The following is an 8,480-nucleotide window of genomic DNA, read 5'->3' as shown; positions in this document are numbered from 1 at the left end:
TTTAAATTGAGACTTATATTTGCATGATGCCATATACCTTGAAGGTGACTTGAAACTTTATTCCATTCCCAATCAGTAATGCCATTACACAGATATGGGAGAATGAGGCATGCCATTGAATATCTTATCTGTATTTAAGGGCCTCGACCTGATTTCCCAGGCCATTTACGGTGGCCTCTAGTGCATTTCATTTTATTTTCAAGTTGTGATCATGTGCTCTTGGACAGATAAAGCATGGGAGGATTTTTTTGCCAAGTGGTTCACAAAATGAGCATTTTGAATACTTTGAGTCAAAGCTAGTGCTGAGGTTACAGCGATAGCTATTATTGTGACTAGGGATACCAATCCCAGAATTATAAGTCCAATGGCTCAGCAAGGCCGGCTTAATTGATTTTTTGTCTCCTCCAGGACTTGCATGCCTGGGCTACTATACCAAGGACCCATTATATTTGTTGGCACCATTATAAATGCAGGTGGATACAATATTAGCACATCCTGTTTCTGATTAAGAGAAGAAAGACAAGAGGTGAGGTTACATGAAATACAAGTTACACTATAATGTCTCTCTGCATAAGAGATAGTGACTAATCCTGTTACCAGTACATAGGAGGCCTGAACACAGGCATAAATGTAGTAGGCAGTTTGTCGTCCTCCCCCAAGATCCCTTATGCTTTCACTGTTTTAATTGATCTCTCCGAGGGCAGCAGCCAATCTCCATAAATCTTTCTGCTGACACCCATTGGAAGTTACAGTTACAGAGGCTGATAAGCTTGCAGTCAAGTTTTGTTTAGAGCTGGACCAGTCGAATCAGGTTGCATTCTGTAGGGTGGTGCAGTTAGCATGAGATGTGCGGCACTCCACCAAGGGACAAAGCCTCCGCTGGCCACCACATTGTTTGCATTATGGCAGCGTTGTAAGGGGCAATGGGTGTTGTTAGAATTGGAGGAGATATTGTTGTTGTTAAGTGCCGTCGAGTCGGTTCCGACCCATAGCAACCCTGTACAGGGTTTCCGAGGGTGTAAATCTTTACAGGAGTAGAAAGCCTCATCTTTCTCCTGTGGAGCAGCTGGTAGTTTCGAACCACTGACCTTAAGGTTCGCAGCCCGATTCGTAACCACTACGTTACCAGAGCTCCTTTGGAGGAGATATTAAAACCCGTTAAAGATACATTTTCATCCCGATAGTGCCCAGCGCTGTGTTTTGAACCAGCGCTGATTTTTCTAATCTAACAACACCAAGACACAAAGACGTCCCATTAGGAGAGAGACATATGGGCAAAAAGGCACTCTTCCCCATATATTTAAATGGAGAATTAGAGGTGAGGGAAATACGTTCATTATCCTGTCCACCAATTAAGACCATGAAATTAGTAAACACTGGCACAGATGCACGGGCATCCCAAGGAACAGGATGGGCCATAGGTGGATCAGGGAAATAGGTCCAGTAGGACAATTGTCCCCTGACCGTACTCACTGAGCAGTGATAAACATAATGGCAGTTACCAGTAGGGTTTCTGATGTAAACTTCATTCCTTGTACTTTCAGGTTCTTCTGACTCTCATTTGTCAACTTCATGATTTGTCCCCAGGCTGGAAGGCTCGAGGCTTGTGTTGTTGGAGTGCCCAAGGTTCATGCTGTCGACTCGAGACGTCAGCCTCAGTCATTTGAACAGTGGGCTCAGCTTCCTCTCTGGATCCATGCTGATGTTTCATGGACTTTTCAGCTACCCAAACAGGTTGAGTTGCTCCTTCTGGAAAGATACACGCAAAACCTCTTCCCCACATTAACACTGGATCTGGCCCTTGCCAGCACCCTGTTTGGAGGTCCTTCCAATACACCTTCCCTTTTTGTAACCCAGACCCTTTATCTTCATGTTGCTCTGCTGCCGCCTGTCCTTCTGAGTCACACTTTAAAAATTTTAAAGTAAAAAGGGCATGATTTACGAGATTTTGGGTATAGGCTTATAGAGTGCCTCTCCCCCTTTTAGTTTTTGCAAAAGGTTTTTAAGGGTCCTATTAGTGTGCTCAACAATGGCCTGTCCCTGAGGATTATAAGGAATGCCTGTGGACTGGGCTATGGCTTTGTTGTTGTTATGTGCCGTGGAGTCGGTTCCAACTCATAGCGACCCTGTACAGGGTTTCTGAGGCTGTAAATCTTTATGGGAGCAGAAAGCCTCCTCTTTTTCCACAGAACGGCTGGTAGTTTCGATCTGCTGACCCTGAGGTTAGAAGCCCAATTCATAACCACTATGCTACCAAAGCTCCTTGGGCTATGGTGTAGATGGAGCAAAAGCGAGAGAACACAGAACTGGTGTAAGTTGGTCCATTATTGGTCTTCAGCGAGAGGGGCTTCCCATGAGCTGCAAAAGCTGCCAGACAGTGGTTAACAACATGTCTAACACTTTCACGGTTTGAGCGGTAGTAAAGATAAAACCAGAAAACGTGTCAACCACTACATGGACCCAACGTTGTTTGCCAAATTGGGGAACATGAGTCACATCCATTTGCCATAACTGATTAGGTTTAAAGCCTTGGGGGTTGACACCTGTGGAAGACACTGGAAGGAGGACTGTACAGTGTAAACAACTCTTAACAATTTCTCTAGCTTATTCCCGGGTTAAGTGAAATTCCTTATGCAGTGCAGCGGCATTCTGATGGTAACAGGCGTGTGAGTGGCTCGCACGCACACTGATACGGGGAAACATCATGGACCAATGTGGGAGTCACCAAGGAGTCAATGATAGAATTTCCTTGGGCCAGGGGTCCAGGTAGGGCTGAACGAGAGCAGACCTGTCTTATGAAGCAGGGCTGTAGCCTGCTTCAGATGTGGTTTTGCAAGTGCAGGAAAAGATGGAGAAGTTCCTCACTGTTAGTATGTTCTATAGTGGCGGTTTCCACCAGTTGCACAATGCCAACCACATATTTACTATCAGAATATAGATTTAAAGGTTCATTGGGAACGTCTTCTAGAGTCCATATTATTGCTTGTAATTCAACACGCTGAGCAGAACTGAGCAGTGTTAGTAGGGCCTTGGTCCAAGTAGTGCAATAGTATCCGCCTCTGCCGGAACTTGACCCATCCGTGAATAATACCAGTGCCCCTGTTACAGGTTGGGGATATATGACCTGAGGAAAGACGAAGACAGCTTGTTCAATAAAATGAAGCAGCTTACTTCAGGGATAATGATTGTCCAATTTTCCTGGGAAATTAGCCAAGGCTGTTTGCCAGTTAGAAGACAACTGCCAAAACCACTCTTTTTGGGGTTTGGTAAATGGTACTACAATGACATCTGGTTCTTTGGCTAAGAGGTGGACGGTTCTGATTCTGGCCTTAGCTACCAACTGAGCTGCTGAGGCATGAAATGGTGTTATAAGTCTTCCTGGTGAGTGGCTCATATGTAACCTCTCTATTATTCCATGATTCTTCCACAGAACCCCTGTAGGGATGTGTGATGTTGGAAAGATTAAGACATGAAGAGGCTTTCCGGGATCACTTGAATGCTGATTCCACCTTACGTAGAACTTGTTCTGCTTCAGGGGTCAGCTGGCACTGAGAAGAAGGCGAGGGATCACCTTGCAAGACAGAAAACAAAGGCTGCAAGCCATGAGTAGGAAGCTTCAGGCTGGGGTGAAACCAGTTAATGTCACCTAATAATTTCTGAAAACCACTTAAAGTCTTAAGAATATCTCTTCTTATTGCCACAGCCTGGGGGCAAATGGCATGACCCTCAATAAGACTGCCTAAATATTGGAAGGGGGCATCTTTTGGAATTTCCCTGGGGGAATACACAATCCTGCCTGTTCCAACGCTAACTGTATTTCTCCAAAAAGCGCAACCAACTGAGTATCTTCAGGGTAAGCCTAGAGAATATCATCCATATAATGTATAATATGTTGTTGTTAAGTGCTGTCGAGTCGATTCTGACTCATAGTGACCCTGTACAGGGTTTCTGAAGCTGTAAATCTTTATGGGAGCAGAAAGCTTCATCTTTCTCCTGCGGAACAGCTGGTGGTTACGAATGGAACTGCTGACCTTAAGGTTCGCAGCCTGATTTGTAACCACTATGCTACCAGAGCTCCTTGTATAATATAAGCCTCCTTATATTGTGCTCTGATTGGCGCAATGGCTTTTGCCATGAATTGTTGGCATAGGGAAGAGCTATTGGCCATGTCTTGAGGCAAACATTTCCACTGATATCTGTTTGAGGGTTCCTTAGTGTTAGTGGCTGGAATACTAAAAGCAAACCTCTTTCTATCCTTGAGATGCAGAGGGATGGTGAAAAAAAAAAAAAAAACAATCTTTAAGATCCAGCACCAATAATTGCAATGTGAGAGGAATAACAGTAGGACTTGGGAGACCAGGCTGACAGGTCCCCGTTTTCTCCATAGTGGCATTTACAGCTCTGAGGTTGTGTAACAATCTCCATTTTCCTGATGTCTTTTCTATATTTGTATAAGTGTAGTCCATGGACTATTGGTAGGCTCTATATGTCCTGCATTCAACTGCTCCTGGACTAATATCCTGGCAGCATTCAGCTTCTCTTCAGTCAGGTTCCATTGGCCTACCCGTGCAGGGTCATCAGATAGCCAAGTGATTTTTGTAGCTGTCTTTGGGGTGGGAGAAGCAGCCAAGGCCTCTAGAAAAAACCCTGGTCAGATTCAATTCCCAACCCCTACTTACTGGAACAGGACTTCGGATGAATAGGCTCATACCTCTCCTGTTGATGATGACCAAGCCCCTTTCTTGGGTAAAATCCTTGTTGAAGCATTTGCGTTGTAACAATAAGGCTAACCAATAAAAGTCCCATATTTTTCAGAATATCTCTTCCCCATAAATTGATGGGGAGATGGTCTAAAACATATGTTGTAAAAAAGCCCATATTCCCCTCAGGGTCCTCCCACTTCAATAACTGAACACTTTTACTGGGATTGGTAACCTGTCCTACACCTTGCAAGTCTGCGTTCACTTCATCCAATGGCTAAGAGGTTGGCCAGTGCTTCCGATCCATGACAGAAACATCGGCCCCAGTATCCAGAATCCCTGTGACTCTTTTTCCATTTATAATCAATTCTAGTTCAGGCTGCTCTTGTTTAACGGCCTGAAACCAAAAGGTGTCAGACGAACCAAAGCTTCTTGGCCCTTGATGTTCTTTTTTACAGGGACTTTCCGACTTTAACTGAAGGAACCAACTCTAACTGGGCGATTCGGTTTTCAGGTAGAACTTGGATTATAAAGTTGCTACTGGAGCCCTGGTGTGGCGCTGTGGGTTAATGCACCAGACTGCAAAGCCATTTGAACTGCAAAGTTGGCAGTTCAAGCTCACCAGCTGTTCCTCAGAAGTTCTAAACAGGGTCACTATGGGCCGGAACTGACTTAACAACAACAACAGTGTAAGTCATTGCCTTTATTTCTCTAGTGAAATCCGAATCTATCATTCCTGAAATGATATGGAGACCTTTCAAGCAGGTACTACAATGGCCTAGAAGCCAGCTCATGGTCCCTTTAGGAAGGGGGACGTATACTCCAGTGGGCAAGGCCTGAGGCCCCACATCTGGGGTCAAAACGAATCTGGAGGTGGGACTGAGGTCCAATCCTGTGCTCCTGGGGTAGCATGGAAGAGGTCTTGGATTGAGCATTTAGTGGAGTTGGACAAAATTGTTGGATAGGGATTGTAGAAAGCGCCGTATTTTTTGACGGACAGGGCGAGGCCTGCTCTGTGGGCCATTTCCGTGCAAAGGGTTACCATCCACGTGAGTTTTAGATTCACATTGATCTGCCAAATGAGCACCTCGTTGACAATGAGAGCAAGGGCTGGGCTGCCGCTGGCCAAGGCCCATGGCACAATTCACCATCCTAGACGCTGTCAGCAGCCCTTGGCCAAAATGACCTTTCTTTCCACGTGTAATACAAGGCCCGATGCCTTTGCTGCCCCTCCCTTAAAAGGCTTGCAGCATGACAGCAGCCATTGTGACTCCCTGTATGTAAGAGGGTCCAATCTCTGCACAAAGTCTGATCACTTCTTGTAGGTTAGCCCTCTTCTTGTGAGGCTAAAGGGCCTTCTTACAATGCTTATTAGCATTTTCAATGGCCAATTGTTTCACTACCAGCTGTCCAGCCTGGGAATGGAAATAGTCCATCCTACTGCTGGTAACAAGCAAGCTATGAACTCCTGAAAAGGCTCTTCAGAGACCTCGCCTAATGCTGCATATATCTAAAGATCTTTCTCCCTTCGTGGGTAGTTCCTTCCAAGCCCTTTGTGCAGCTAACTGAGGGGCGCATGTCTCTGATTCTTTCTCCCAATCTGAGTTGGGACCTTCTGCTTCTAGGCCCCTTTGTTCCTTTGAGGAATAGCCCGGGTGACAAGTGGAGGCTCCCGTTCTCCAAACGCCTCCTTCTGCAGTGCCGATGGCTCAGGTGAACGCAGACCCTCATGTCCCTGCACTATCCACAGGAAAGGCTCTGTGAGCTCCGGGGGGGGAGGTAGAGGCCAGGGATCTAAGCTTTCACGCACAAGTGGGCAGAAAGAAGATGTAAAAGGTGGCATCTTATCAGGCCCTTCAGCAGAATACCAAGCACGCAACTGCTTTCTGACCTTCTCCCAAGTATCCAAATTTACAGTCCCCTCCTCTGAGACCAGGGACAGGTCTCCTATACAAAATCTAAAAAGTGAGCAAGCTGAACACCCTTAATAGGAGTTCCTTTGGCCCTCAATAGGGCCTTAAGCATATTTACAAACAACTGTAGGTCCTTTGACGCTGTATGTCCCATGTTTTACACCCGGCTGTAACTCACTCCATACCGTATCTGACTGTGCAGGTGCACCTTGGAGCAGCTCCTCATTTCTGGCTTAGAAGTTCCCCTGTACTTGGGTCCCACATTGGGTGCCAAATGCCGCATCAGACCCAGACCAAGTGCAGCAAGTTTATTTTATACACATATCAAGGGGAGGTGCTTAAGGGAGGGTTAGCAGTGAGCTGTTTGTGTAAGCAGTACGCGGAACTTTATCAGAAAAATGTAACTTGTGGTAGCTAGCTGGAACACTGATTAGAACAGGACGCCTAGCTAAGCAAACTGAGCTGAAGGTCATCTCCATCTAGAGACTTCCACCTGTTGGCTGGCCTTGTTCCACTGGTCCAACTGTTGCTGGAAAACAGGGTGATTGAGGACCTCTGGCTCAGCCACTCCTTCTGCATTCTGTTGGATTACCTTTCTTTGAAATGGGCACAAATATAGATCTCTTCTAAATTTCTTGGCATAGATTAGAGTGCTTCCAGTATTGCATTCATTTTTTAAAAACATCTCAATTGATATGTCAATCCCTGAAGCCTGGTTTTTCACTCAGTGCAGGTTGGAGCTCTTCCTTCAGTCTCGTCAATTCTTGAGCGTATGTGACCTCCTGAAATGGCTGAATGTCAACCAGTTCTTTTTGGTACAGTGACTTTGTATATTCTTTCCATCTTCTTTTGATGGTTCCAGTGTCATTCAATATTTTGTGCATGCTGTTGTTGTTAAGTGTCATTGAGTTGGTTCCAACTCATAGTGAATATAGGGTTTTCAAAGAGTGGCTGGGTAGGTTTGAACTGCCAACTTCATGGTTAGCAGTCAAGTTCTGATCCTACAGTGTTATACTAGGACTCCATTTTGTTCAGCTTGTTGTTGACGTGTCGCTGAGTTGATTCTGGCTCATAGATACCCTACACAGGGTTTCCGAGAAACAGCTGGTGGATTTGAACTGCCGACCTTGTGGTTGGCGGTCCAATGCTTCTCCTACAGCGTCATACCAGGCGTCTATTTTGTCCAAAGAATCCTTTCATATTGCAACTTGAGACTTGAATTTTTACTCATTTCTTTCATTTTGAGAAATGCTGAGCATGTTCTTCTCTTCAGGTTTTTTAAGTCTTTTGTGCCTTTTGAAATCTATTCAGCTCTTTTATCATCATTCCTTCTATTCCTTGAGCTCTTCTACATTTTGGAACAAGTTTCAGAGTCTTTTCTAATATCCATTTTGACCTTTTCTTTCTTTCCTGTTTAAGGCCTTTTGTTTTCCCATAAATGATGTCCTTGATGTCATCCCACAACTGATCGAATCTTGGATCGTTAGTGTGAAGATGATGGTTGTTGTTCCATAGAGTCAGTTCTGACTCATAGTGGCCCTCTGTGACACTGCCCCATCCTGCGCCATCTTCTCAATTGTAAGGTTTGAGCCCATTGCCACTGCTGTGCCAATCCATCTTGTTGGGGGTTTCCTCCTTTTTGATGACCCTCAACTTTACCAAGTACGAGATCCTTCTCTAGAGAATGGTTCCTCCTGATAGCGTGCATAAAGATATTGCTGTTTTTGTTGAATCAGGTCTGACTCATAGCGATCCTGAATAGGCTCTCCAAGGAGCAAATGGTAAGTTTGAACTGCCAACCAGTTCTGATCTTACAGGCCCACACCAGAGAGCCAGACACACACACACACACACACACACACACACA

Source organism: Chrysochloris asiatica, unplaced genomic scaffold, assembly GCF_000296735.1.
Source record: "Chrysochloris asiatica unplaced genomic scaffold, ChrAsi1.0 scaffold00041, whole genome shotgun sequence".
NCBI classification, from domain to species: Eukaryota; Metazoa; Chordata; class Mammalia; order Afrosoricida; family Chrysochloridae; genus Chrysochloris; species Chrysochloris asiatica.
The sequence above is the reverse complement of the archived record's forward strand: the minus strand, read 5'-3'. Positions refer to the sequence as shown.